Here is a 13078-nt window from a genome sequence, read left to right on the forward strand (position 1 = left end):
AATCAAGTAGTTTCTCTTTGACAGCGAAGCAGGTTACTTTCATTGGCTAATTAGTCAAAGAAAATACCTTTCTCATTACCCTTATTTGCTTATATACAGAATTGGTTGTTTTTTCTCCCCCCCCCAAAATAAATTAAAAGGTGAATTTTAAAATAATTAATTCTTGAACTCTACCTAACCTAGAATATTTAGTGCTCAATAAAAGCTTCAATGGCTTCGTAATTGAGATGATATATAAAACATAATTAACACTGGCAATCTCTAAGAACAAATAATGGCAAAATTATTAAATGCCATGCCCGAACTCATTAACTGATTTTAAAAAGCTTAATTCCTTAATTCCTGAGTTCAATGCTCTGTGTATCTTTAGATATATGAATGTGAGTGTGAGGGTGCATTTAACAGTTCATGTCAAAATTAGGAAAACATCAATGTCAGCAATATTAGCAAGTTTTAATGCTGTTCATCCTGTTTCCAGGAAATCAACACATTTGCTGTAAATGTCATCAAGTCACCAACTCTGAATACAAATTTCTTATAAATGAATAAAAAACCCTAGTGTGAAACCTTGAAAGGTAGCCTAGCTCTCAGTTAAGCTAAAACTCGAAACCCGGGAGACCTAGAAATGACAATAGGTGTTTCATCTGTTCCCAAGCACCATGCCCCACCATAATCCACAGCCCTCCATTGATTTGTGGCCATCAGACACATAAGGGCAATATCCCAAGACCCTCCACAGGTAGAGGATGTGACCTGTGGTCAAGACAGATCTATGCTTAAGAGGTGACCTAGGCTCAAGACAGATCTCCATACTAATGAGGTACCAAAAGGCCTGGAGGACTTAGCCAATAAGTTTCCTTCCCAGACATTCCTCCCTGCAAAAGGTATTTAACCTCTGGCCCACCCTGAGAAAGGGGGTATGGTTTCACTCTTGTTCTTTCTGCCACAACAATAAATGTCTTACAACCATGGACTGCCTTTTTTTTTTTCCATAGGAATCCCTGTGGGAAGCCATGGAGAAGGCCTTGCCTAGAACCTTCTAAACTCCCATAGAAGGCCTCTCTGAGCTCCCAGCCACAGCCACTACCAAGCCAAGCCCAGAGCCAACTGCTGACAAGCCAAGGACTCTAACCACCAGACTAGGCGGAGTCTTCCTTTTTCCCCTTGGCCCCAGGCTCAATCCAGCCCACAGACCCCCCCACCCCCACACACACTCCATTCTCAAATCTTCCATGGCTCTCAGCGGTGTGCCTGGGTGCCCAAGAACCTAAGAACCAGACATACCCGGCCTCCCTGCAGGCCCAGGGACCCCTGAACCTGTTTCAGCTGTTCAGCACCTCAGACTGCGCTTCCCCACCCCCAGAGTGGTGTGTGTATGTGTGTGTGTGTATGTGGAGGGGAGGGGAACCTGCCCTACAATCCAACACCAACCCCCTCAATGGCATGGGATAAGCGGGGACAATTTCCCGTGTCCTGCCTCCCTGAGCGGCTGAGCCCTTGTGGCAAAGCAATAGATAAAATTTTATCTTCTCAATGGCAGTATTCAGTTTCTACACTTTCTTCAGTAATGGTGCTTATACAGACAGATGCACGTTATTTACTGTGATATAAGCATACTGCACTTGCTAAGCGTGCCCACTAATCTCTAATAACTCCAACCGTGCCCAAGACTTCAAATATCTCTTTAATATCAATGGCTCCTGCATGTCCATCTTCCTTTCTCTTTCCTCTCAACTCTGGAATCATGTAAATAATCGCTACTTATATTCTCTCTTGAATATTTCCATGACACTTTAAATACATTGTGTGAGACTGAAAGCACCTCCCACATCCAACCTCAAATCTTTTTCTCTTCCAATATGTTCAATTGAGACCTCATCAGTATCTCCCCGTTGCTAAGAACTCACAGGAGCCATACGTTACATCCTTACGTCTTCCACGTATTTCCAACTGAAATCTCCCTGAGCATATTTCATTTTTATTATGTAAGCATTTCATTTATACCTTTTTTGTGGTTTTGTAAATTACTTTATGTGTGGGAGACCCCTCCCCCCGCTTCCATATTAGCTAAAAACTTTGATAAAGACTGGGTTCTGAGTTTCTAATTCAGGTATTCCGAACTCCTACTAAAAACTTTGAGCACATACTTTTGATGCCATATACATCTACCTCTTGAGTCTTCATCAAAACTCTTAGAGCAACACAGGGTCACTATAAGGATATGATTAGAATAGTTTGTGAGTTTCTGTTTTTGTTTTGTTTTTGTTTTTCGAGATAGGGTTTCTTTGTGTAGCCCCAGCTGTCCTGGAACTCACTCTGTAGACCAGGCTGGCCTCGAACTCTGAAATCCGCCTGCCTCTGCCTCCCAAGTGCTGGGATTAAAGGCCTGCGCCACCCCTGCCCGGCTAGTTTGTGAAGTATTAACCACAGACAGTGCTGATAATACATATCATCAGTAGCTCCAAAAGAGCTGCAGTTCTAGCTAGGATGGCAAATACAGGTAGCAATGGCATCCCTGGACTTAAACAACAAGCAAATGTTGTTTAGTCATTATTGCAAGTAACGTTAGGCAAACTTTTCAGGACATAGATGTGTTATTGTAAGATAGTAAAAAAATCAATGTATCAAAAATATGTACACATAAACACACGGTCCCTAATGATGCTCATTACAATAGTTTTTAATGTGTTCATTTGGCCCACGTATTCGATGTTACTGTATTTTATTTTAAATTACTATTATTACTATTGTGCTTGGTGTGTGGGGGTGCAGGTACACGTGTGCACCGGTGGAGGTGAGAAAACTGTGTGAAGTCAGTTTTCTCTTCCACATTTCCATAGGTTACAGGGATCAAATTCAGGTTGTCAGGATGACTTTGACAAGTGCCTTTTCCTGAGCCATCCTGCTGGTTCCAAAAGTTTAAATTTTGTGTTCATTAACTGATATAGATTCCTTAGATATAACCAAATACTGGAATAGTGGTAATTTTTTGACTCAAAAATTTAAAAAATATAACTATAACCTATTAGTGTTAAATGGAGAATTTTAAATGAGCCTTTCATTTACTTGTTTAAGGTATAATAATTCACATGGTAATATGTCTATTATTTTCTTTGACTATAGAAGCATATGACAAATTTATGATTGTTTAAAAAAATGCTTAAAATCTTTGCACTCAAAAGGTATGGGGAAATTACTAAAAAGTAATGAAAAAGAAAATAAGAAGTAGAGATCCAAGATTATTTAACTAGAAATTTCAGACATACTTGGAACCAGTTATAGATAAACCATATGTGTCTATATAAAAATAATATAAATTTAGATGAAAATATAACTAATGGTAAAAAGCTTACCTAAAATACACAATACTCTGGGTTTGATCTCTAGCATATATACATATTACTATATATACATATATATGTAGAAATAGTACCATGTATTTGTCCTTTGCTGTGTACTAAACTCCAGCAATAACAAGTAACATGATCCCTGACTTCCTTTTCTTCAGGAATATCCCTTCAGTATGACATAAGGATTTACTATTAAGAGTAGAGAGTATGCGTGAAGTTAAGTTACCTGATGAAGTTTGATTGCTTGACAGATTAATATTAGTTCTCATAGACAAAACATCCACCAAATATGACTTCTTAATGGCTTAAGAGTTTATTACATCCACAAAAATACAAATATTCACACATATACATGTATATAAATATTTCCCAGTTTTGTCATTATAAATATGAAGAAGCACAAGTCTGTACACACTGCATTTTTTACATTGCAGTTGTACTTTGCTCGTGCATGTGAAAGTGTCTCTGTGTGTACACCTTTGTCTGTACTCTCACACACTATGCCTTGAATATTGTCCAGTGCCAGTTTAGAGTATTCTAAAGGCACGTGTGTGATGCAAAATAAGAATGGCCAAAAGGAAAAAAAAGGTTCTTTATTGAAAATGTCATCAACCACTGGGAAGGAATGTGAAGGAAATACATCAATTCCCCTGGCTCCCTTAAAGGCAAGCACAAAGCAGAATTGCTCTTTTTAAATCGATGAAATTAACAAAAGCAATTGAATGTGGCAGAGAGATGTCAGGTAGAAACCCGCACATGTGGGACCTGAAGGCTGTGAATAACTTGGAGAAAGACATCAATGCCTATGTTGCTGGCGATTACCTCACTCTCCGTATGGCTGTAAAACACAGCAGCAGTTTGTCCCTGTGCCAGGAAATGCCAGAACTTTAAACATTCAGCCCTAGTTATGTGAAATAGAACAGGAACTATTTGCCCTAAATACTAAGCCTTTTAATTTTAAGAGTTATGAAATATTTAAGCCAGAAATATTCCCAGACTGGAAGATGTTTAAATGGCTGCTTTAGAATGAAGAAAGGAAAAGCACATGCCTATTTTTTAATTCATAAGAAAATTATTAAATCACTGGCTTTCAAAGAGCCCACTTTCAATTACCCACAGAGAGATCGCCTACAGAAAATGTTTAAACTCCAGGCTGGCATCTCCATCCGGCCCAGACCAGAGCATCCCTTCTGCTAGAGTCCTCAGGGAACAGGAATGAACTTCAATATCAGCAGAAGTAAAACATAATGGCCACATTTATAGAATAATTCCCACTGATATTTTCATTCCAGCGCAGAAGGGAGTCATGAGCATGCCAGCTCACCTGGATGTCTGTGGCTGCTGTCACAAGCTGTCTTTTGCAAAGGCGGACTTGCATCTTGGGGTTTTTCTTTACCTGGGCTCACCTCCCGCACCAGTCTTCCTTGCTTCTGTCTACTTTAACACTAGAATACAGTGAATACTCAACGTATGTTTTATGGGGAGGAAAAGACAAAGATTTTGGAGGAGTACAAAGGGGAAGGAAGGGAATGATATGTCAAGTTCTTAAATGAAGGAAGCAACACTTGTCTGTCCCCAAGGCCATCCATGGTGGAGTCAGCAACTAAATCCGGAAGAAAAGGAAGGCAAATTTGATGATGCATACTTAAATTTTGTGCAAGCTCAGACTAAACATAACAGTTCAATAATCTATCTATCTATCTATCTATCTATCTATCTATCTATCTATCTATCTACCTATCTCTCTATCTATCAATTCAATACTTGGGGCACATGTTAGCAATATGTCTTGTGGCTTGCTTACATGATCAAGTTTTAAAAAGATATTTCTGAGAAAATACACCAGTCCCTGAATAAGCATTTTTCCCAGGCCACTCTCGCAGAAGTAGGATGACTACAGGGAGATATGGGGTACCATGGGACACTGGCCAAAATTAAAATATGTAAGACTAAATCTAGGGTATCAAAAAAGTAAAAATACATAGATAATTTTAAAAGCTTTTTAGTAAAACAACATAGGTGTGTATGTGTTCATGTGTGTATGTTTATATATATGTTATATCTGTACATATGCATGTGTTTCTGTGTGTATGTGTGTGCCATGTTTGTGTATAGTTATGTATGTGGGTGCATGTGGAAGCATTGTGTATACGTGTTTGTGTGTGCTATGTGTGTATCTATATCTGCCTGGATGCATATAAGTGTGTATGCATACATGCATTTATATGTTTATATGTGTTTGTGTATGAATGTATGTATGTACGTATGTATGAATGTATATTTTTGTTTTTACTTCAACATCAGTGGTAAGAAGCAGTTTGAAAAAGTTTATTTATTGGCATGATTTTACTGGCTATCCTGGAATGCTCTAGGTAGACCAAGTTGACCTCAAAGTTACAGAGGTCCTCTGCCTCCACCTCCTGCATGATCAGATTAAGTGTGTGCACTACCTCAACCAGCTTTAAATTAATATTATTACTGTTTGTAGATAGAGCAACAATAAGCATGAATTTGTAATTATGCCTGTACTGGATATTGAGTTCTATGAGTATATGCCGAGGTGTAGAATGGTGTCTGAGCAGGTCTCTTAAACTATCCAGGTAATGATTTTATTTGTGAGTTACTTCAAATAAAATGTGTCAAATAAATAAATACTGTTTAAAGGTTGTGACTTGGGGATGCACAGTCTCCCTCTAACAAGGCTCCGGAGATGCACTTGCGAGGTTGAGCAACACGGATCTAGAGGAGCATACTTCAGGGATTACAGTAGGCAGAGTAGAGCCTGGCAAGCAGAACAGAAGGTCAGAGGGAGACTGAGGGAATAAAAACTGAGTCCCAAGGGGAACTGGGAGTTGAATGTAGCAGTAGAAGGCTTAGGAGGCTGGCTTGCAGGAAACAGGGCAAGAAACAAGCTTCAATGGCTCAGGACAGCAAGGATACAAAGTAACCAAAGTCCCTGTGTGGTTCTCAGGATAAACTAACTTGTTCATGCTCTGGAGATTGACACCGAGGAGGCTTTCAGAATCCCCTGTCAGACTAAACCTGCAAGTGTCTGGAAAGCTGAGGACAGGGTAAGGACAGACCTTAAGAAGGGGTTAGCTGTGGCTCCAGACTCCCATTCTGAAGGGATCGCAGGTACCTAAGTGACAGACACACGGTGGGAAAGACATTCTAAATCCAAACACGAACGGTTTTAACATTGGCACTGTCTCCTGCTTTGCATTATCTGTGACCTCTCTCCCTTTGCTGGAGCAGATGATCGGAAATTGCACATTTTCGGAGCCAGGCAAAAAGCACCTGACAAATGCATGTGTCATCTAATGCTGCTGCAGCTGCTGAGGTCACTGCATTGGTGCTGCTCTGTCTCTCTGTCGTCTGCAGAGACGTCTGGTGTTCTGTCCCCTAAGACATATCAATTTAACCCTAGGATTCCTGTTCACATTTTGAGTGGCCCCTTGTAATTTTCCTTGCAGTTATTCAAATTGCATCCCTAGCGAAGCTTTATAAGTATAAAAATCTAGGGGTAATTTGGCAAGAGTGAACTTTGTCTTCTGTAAGTGCCTTCGCTTACTTACCTAGCCATGGTCCTCTGATATGACCTTGAGGGAGTTAAATCAGGCCAGGTTGGAGGTGCCACAGTACAACTGAGGCCCTGACAATTTTGTTGAGAGTAATTGGGTATTTTATACTTTTATTAAAAACAGAATATAATGGCCATCACCAGGATCGATACAGTGGTAGTTGCCAGGATATAATGATGTTTGCAAGTTAAACAGGGTGCACAAGATTAATGTTTAACACCAATTGTCCTGTCAACACTTCCTTGTTTCCTTGACTTACTAAGTAACGTACAGAGAAACACAAAGCTGCCTGAAAGCTTCACTGCCTGAGCGAGTGCATCCATCTCTCAGGAACACTGAACATTAGGAGCCAGGGACACTAACCTGAAAAACCCATGACACATGACTCTCAAGGCAGCTAGTCCAAACTAACACCGTGGTGCCTTGCAACCTTCAATCCCTGTTTGCACATTTGTTGAAAGATGCATACTTTATTCTTATTAAAAAGAAGAGAAAAATAGTTTTTTAATACATGGAGCAAAATATATTGCTAATATATGCATGGCTAGTTTTCTCATTCAAGAATGAAAATGTAGGAGTATTAATAGAGATGCCTGGCTTTAATGCCTAATAAGGCACAGATGTTTTTGAAAGCCTCTTAGAATTCTAATTGTTAAATTACACTTCAAACATTTAACTAACAAGTTAATCCAGCTCATATTAGATAAAAAAAAATTACTAGCACCTGTTATCCATAGTAAGCTGGAAGAGTTTAGGGAGAAAGGAAAAGCTTGTGAAAGAAAAAGTGGAAGTTTATTTTTTTTTCCTTGTGAAATAAATAGTTTAGAAGAGACGAAGTAGGAACTCAGTTGACGCATTCACCCTGCGATGAAGCTGACTTCTTCAGTACTGATGTTTAAAAGGCATGGCTGACCTGCCATAAAAGTAGGTTTATATTTTGAGAGCTTTATTACACTGTATTTAAAACAATACGCATTTCACATAACTTGTCAGAGTGGTTTTTTTTTTTTAAGGTGCTCATGGTCTTCCTTTAGATTTTACTTTGTTGCATTTTTATTCTGGACCAGATGGAAGAAATGGAAGTTTCTGTTTCACTACACGGGAATCTCCAGAAACTGAGCTGTGGTTAACTGAGCTAGCTTCACCTCTGTCTCCTCAAGAATGCTAATCTTCCAGTTTTCTTTCCTATCTTCCACTTAGACCTGTCCCTTTTTTGACCTTTCCCATCTCATTTTTCTTAAAGGAATATGATGCTTTTTAGACCAGGAATTTTCTTTTCGCCTACTGTACATTCCTCTCTTTCAACTTTAAGCTGCCTGGAAATATTTTTCTTAGTTGAAGAGATTCTTTCTCTGTTTTTATTCATTGTTCCTCCAATTGTAAGCTGGAACATGGCAACTTTGTTACTGAACCCACAATCACGTTCAACCTATTTCTCTTCCTCTTCCTCTCCTCCCCTCTGTCTCCCTCCCTCGTTTCTTCTGTTTTTAGCATGTTTGTATCCTCCATTACAAAAATAAAGGTGTTAAAGGATAGAAATCCCAAGGCATAGACTTATAGGGGCTTGAGCATAAGAACTGTGTATGGATGTAAATGAGGTGCCAGGGCAGAACACATGAATGCTGATGGACAGAAAGCATACTATTGTCTGGAGCTTCCAAAAGAAAACTAAACAGTAACAACAAACAAAGAAAATCATCAAAATACATGCTTATTAAGTACCTAAATTCATAAAGAATGAGGACAGTCTCAAAGCTTTAAAACACTACTCTGTTTCATCCCACCAAAATAAAAAGTGGGAATTTAGATTTTTAAAAATAGCTGAGTCCAGCAGTGGTGGCTCATGCCTTTAATCCCAGCACTTGGGAGGCAGAGGCAGACCTATTTCTGAGTTCAAGGACAGCCTGGTCTACAGACTGAGTTCCAAGACAGCCAGGGCTACATAGAGAGAACCTCTCTTGAAAAACCAAAAAAGGAGCATCTTCTGGGTATATGCCCAGGAGTGGTATAACTGGGTCCTCAGGTATTACTATGTCCAATTTCCTGAGGAACCGCCAAACTGATTTCCAGAGTGGTTGTACCAACTAGCCATCCCACAAGCAATGAAAGAGTGTTCCTCTTTCTCTACAACCTTGCCAGCATCTGCTGTCACCTGAATTTTTTATCCTAGCCACCCTGACTGGTGTGAGGTGGAATCTCATGGTCGTTAAGATTTGCATTTCCCTAATGACTAAGGATGTTGAACATTTTTTTAGGTGCTTCTCAGCCATTCAGTATTCCTCAGTTGAGAATTCTTTGTTTAGCTCTGTACCCCATTTTTAAATAGGGTTATTTGGTTCTCTGGAGTCTAACTTCTTGAGTTCTTTGTATATATTGGATATTAGCCCTCTATCAGACACATGTTCCACTATGTTCATAGCAGCCTTGTTTATAATAGCCAGAAACTGGAAACAACCCAGATGTCCCTCAACAGAGGAATGGATACAGAAAATGTGGTACATCTACACAATGGAGTACTACTCAGCTAATAAAAACAATGAATTTGTGAAATTCTTGGGGGAATGGATGGATATGGAGAATATCATCCTGAGTAAGGTAACCCAATCACAAAAGAACACACAGAAGATCGGAATACATAAAGTACAATCCACAAACCACAAGAAACTCAAGAAGAAGGAGTACAAAAAAATGTGGATACTTCATTCATTCATAAAAGGGGGAGCAAAATACCCACGGAAAGAGTTGGAGAGACTAACTATGGAGCAGAGACTGAAGGAAGGATAATCCAGAGACTGTTCTACCTGGGAATCCTTCCCATATTCAGTCATCAAATCCAGACCCTATTGTAGATGCTGGCAAGTGCTGGCTGGCAGGAGCCTAATATAGGTGTTTCCTGAGAGGCTCTGACAGTACCCGACTAATATAGAAGTAGAAGCTCACAGCCATCCATTGGACTAAGCACAGGGTCCCCAATGAAGCAGCTAGAGAAAGAACCCAAGAAGCTGAAGGGCTTGTAGACCCTTAGGACAATCAACAATATGAACTAACTAGTACCCTCAGAGCTCCCAGGGACTAAACCACCAACCAAAGAGTACAAATGGGGGTACTCATGGCTCCAGTAGCATGTGTATAGTAGAGAATGGCCAAGTCAGTCATTAATGGGAGGAGAGGCCCTTGGCCCTGTGAAGGTTCTATGCCCCAGTATAAGGGAATGCCGGGGCCAGTAAGCAGAAGAGGGTGGGTGGTGAGCAGGGGGAGAGGGAGAGGGACAGGGGTTTGTTTTGTTTTTGTTTTTGTTTTTATTTTATTTTATTTTTTTTAGGAGGGGATCCTGGGAAAGGAGATATTGTATGACATGTAAATAAAGAAAACATATAATAAAAAATAAAAACAATTGGAAAGAAAAAAAACCAAAAGAGGAAAAAAGGAGAAAAGAAAAATATCTGATATAAAAATTAGAGTCAAACAATCAGATAAAAAATATTTACCAAAATAAAGATACCAGAAGCATCTTGGGACTGAGACTAAGAAAGCATCAATCTGATTTCCAGATTAAAAAAGAAAGAAGATGCAGTTCGTGGTATTATTGCCCTCTCATGTCTAATGTTTATATGAGGGTGGTATCTTTTTCTTTTCTTTTCTCTTTTTTTTCCTACTGCTATAACAAATCATTAGATACTCAGTGGCTAAAACAACACAAATGTGTAATGTTACAGTTCTGGAAATCAGAGACTCCTAAATCAAAACAAAACAGAGCCAACATTATCTTCCTCAGTGGCTATAAGAAAGCGCTAGTCTCTTGCTTTTGGATTCTCGAAGCCCCTAGAACCCTTGACACATGTACACCAGAAAAGCAAGACTTTAAGCACATGAATAAAAGTTCCACATGATCATGTTTATCAATTGAACCTAGTAATTAATATATTATCAGGACCTAGAGATGAGGTCTATCTATGCATATTTTTGGAGAGATTAACCTATCAGAGAGAATATCAAAAGAATAGTAGATATTAGGCAAATTTCTGAACTTCATTCACTGACAATGAAGTCTCCTTTCTGTCAGATGAATTAGTTTTATATGGACCCCTCGTGCTTTGTAAGACATTTGTACTCTTATAACCACACCCAAGCTTTGATCCAATCTTTGAACTATACAAATAAGATAGAACATCCATACTGTTAGATGCGCACAGGCTTCTGGGAGATCATGGGTCACTAGTAGGGATAATGACTGTGTGTAAAATATTTACAAAGCAAAGCTATGTTTTTAGTTTTAAGTTAATTTTTTTCTTTTTTAAATTACTACATAAAAAATCATTAAAAACTTATGCCTATTGATTGGTAGTATTTGATGTTTCAGTTTGCATATATATTGTATAATTTTTGAATCAAGTTACATTTATTCATTCATTCATTCATTCACTTTTTTATTCTCTCATACACTAAATCCTAACCACAGTTCCCCTTCCCTCCACTTCCCCCTGTTGTTTCCCCCAACTTTCCTTCTCCCCCAGATCCACTACTCCTCTCTTTAACTTCAGAAAAGAACAGGCTTCCCAGTGATATCAACTAAATATGACGTAATAAGTTACAAAAAGACTAGGCACAAAATCTCATATGAAGGCCAAGCAAGGAAACCCAGAAGGAGGAAAGGTGACCCAAAGGCAGGCAAAAGAATCCTAGACAGCTCCACTCCCACTGTTATGAGTCCCACAAGAACACAGAACACAGCCATGACATATAGGCAGAGGACCAAGGACAGTCCCATCTAGACACTGTGATTGGTGCTTCAGTCTCTGTGAGCCTTATTTCTTTATAGTAAAAACTTTGGGAGTATATTCCTGTATTTTGGAAGTGTTGTCTTTAATCATGCAGTGTACAGCAACACACCTTTACTTCTTGTTTTCATTGTACTCAGAGTGAGATAGATAGGGTCCATTGACTGACCTCTCTCCATCCTCAACACCCTGCTCTCCTCAACCTATGGTAGCTATCATTCCATTCTCTGCTTCAATGTAATTCAGATTCCACATAGGAACAAGATCATGTGATTTTGTTTTTCTGTATCTGGCTTATTTTGCCTAATATAATAGTCTCCAGTTCCACCCAAGTTGTTGCAAATGTATATCATTTCATTTTTTTGGCTGAATAGTATTTTTTTTTTTTTGTATATACACATTACATTTTATTTTCTCATTCATAGTTGATGGACACATAGATTATTTCTAGCTTTTGGCTAAGGTGGATGATATACCAGTAAGAATTAAAGTGCACATGTCCCTTTAGAACACTGGTTTCATTTTCATTAGATACATATCCCATAATAAGATTTCAGGATTAAATGGCAGTTCTAGTTTTAAAAAACTCAGAAATTTCCATACTGGTTTTCATAATGGTTGTATAGATTTACCTTTGCATTGACAGTGTTTAAAGGCTTCCATTTCCTCAACATTCTCATCAGATTATCTTTTGTCTTCTTTTGTCTTTCTGATGATAGCCAAGCTTACTGGGATGAGGGATATCTCATTATGACGTTTGTGTGTGGTGGGAGTGGGTTTTATTGTTGTTCGTGTTGGTGGTGGTTTTTCTTTTTTTTTGGGTTGGTTCGTTGGTTGATTTTGTTTTTTTATATTTTGTGAAAAGGGTTATGTTATGTAGCCCAGGATGGTCTAGAACACATGAGTATCAATCTCTCCAGTAGTAGGATACAGGCATGCATCATCATGTCCAGATTTTCCATAATTATAATTAACATTTCATTGATTATTAATGATGTTGATAATTGGCATTTATATATTTATATTTTTAGGGAAGGACCTCATTGCATTATTCAGGTTAATCTCAATTCTTAGGTTCAAAAAATATACTTTCCCTAGCTCCCAAAATATCTGGAAACATGAACATGTGCTACTACATTCAGATATATACTTTCTTTTGAGAAACATGTACTGTACCACTTTTAATCTCTCACTTTTAAATCATATTATTTGAGTATTTTTGCTATTGAGACTTTGGAAACCCTTCCTAAATGGTCAGGATATTAAGCTCTCATTTGGTGTGTAATTTGGATTTCTTTTTTCATTTCATAGGTCATTTTCTCACCCTGTTGATGATTTCATTTTCTATAATGAATAGATTTTAATTATG

Source organism: Mastomys coucha, unplaced genomic scaffold, assembly GCF_008632895.1.
Source record: "Mastomys coucha isolate ucsf_1 unplaced genomic scaffold, UCSF_Mcou_1 pScaffold15, whole genome shotgun sequence".
NCBI classification, from domain to species: Eukaryota; Metazoa; Chordata; class Mammalia; order Rodentia; family Muridae; genus Mastomys; species Mastomys coucha.